A 788-nucleotide genomic window follows, 5' to 3' on the forward strand; every position below is an offset into this window, starting at 1 on the left:
ATGCATCCGAAGAAGTGGGCTGTAGTCCACGAAAGCTTATGCTCTAATAAATTTGTTAGTCTCTAAGGTGCCACAAGTACTCCTGTTCTTCTTTTTATTGTTAATAGTGTTAATGGGTGAATTACATTGAAGTGTAAGAATTTTATAATATTATAAATGTATTTTTAGATTATTCCCATAGAGAATGTTGCTTTGTTATAGACCCTTTTGCTGGGGAGAGAGCTCTGTACCAACACGCAGCTCAACAACTGATAAAGAGCACTGAACATAAAAAAGATCAGAAAGGAAAAGATTTTGAAAAAGAAAAGAAGAAACCCAGACTCCCCTCACAAAATAGGAAAGTAAATCCTGTCTTTACGTTCAAAAAACCTGGAACATCTCAAGACTTCAGGTAGGAGATGACCATGCTCCTTGATGTAAAACTCTGCTGTTTTGTTTGATGCAGCAGGACTGGGTAGCAAGAAAGGACCCGTTTCTATTTAATACACTGGGGCCACCAAGAAAATCAAGAGAGTGGGAGTTGAATTTTGTGCCATGCCTCTACAGAGGTTTAGCATAAGAATCAGAGTCCAAGCAGGGAGAGGGTAAAAGTGGCTTTAAGCCACTTTTGCACTTCCCTAATTCTGGGCTCATGCAGGGCCAAGCGTAGCACGTTTAACCTTGAATGTCAGTATCTCAGACCAAATTATTGGGAGCCAACATGTGAGTGTTTGTAACCAGTCTGCCGTCTTGTTGCTCTTAAAATAAGTGATCTACCAGAACAACTGTTATATCTACTTTTATTTATT

The sequence above is a fragment of the Trachemys scripta genome, chromosome 8 (genome assembly GCF_013100865.1).
Source record: "Trachemys scripta elegans isolate TJP31775 chromosome 8, CAS_Tse_1.0, whole genome shotgun sequence".
NCBI lineage: Eukaryota > Metazoa > Chordata > Testudines > Emydidae > Trachemys > Trachemys scripta.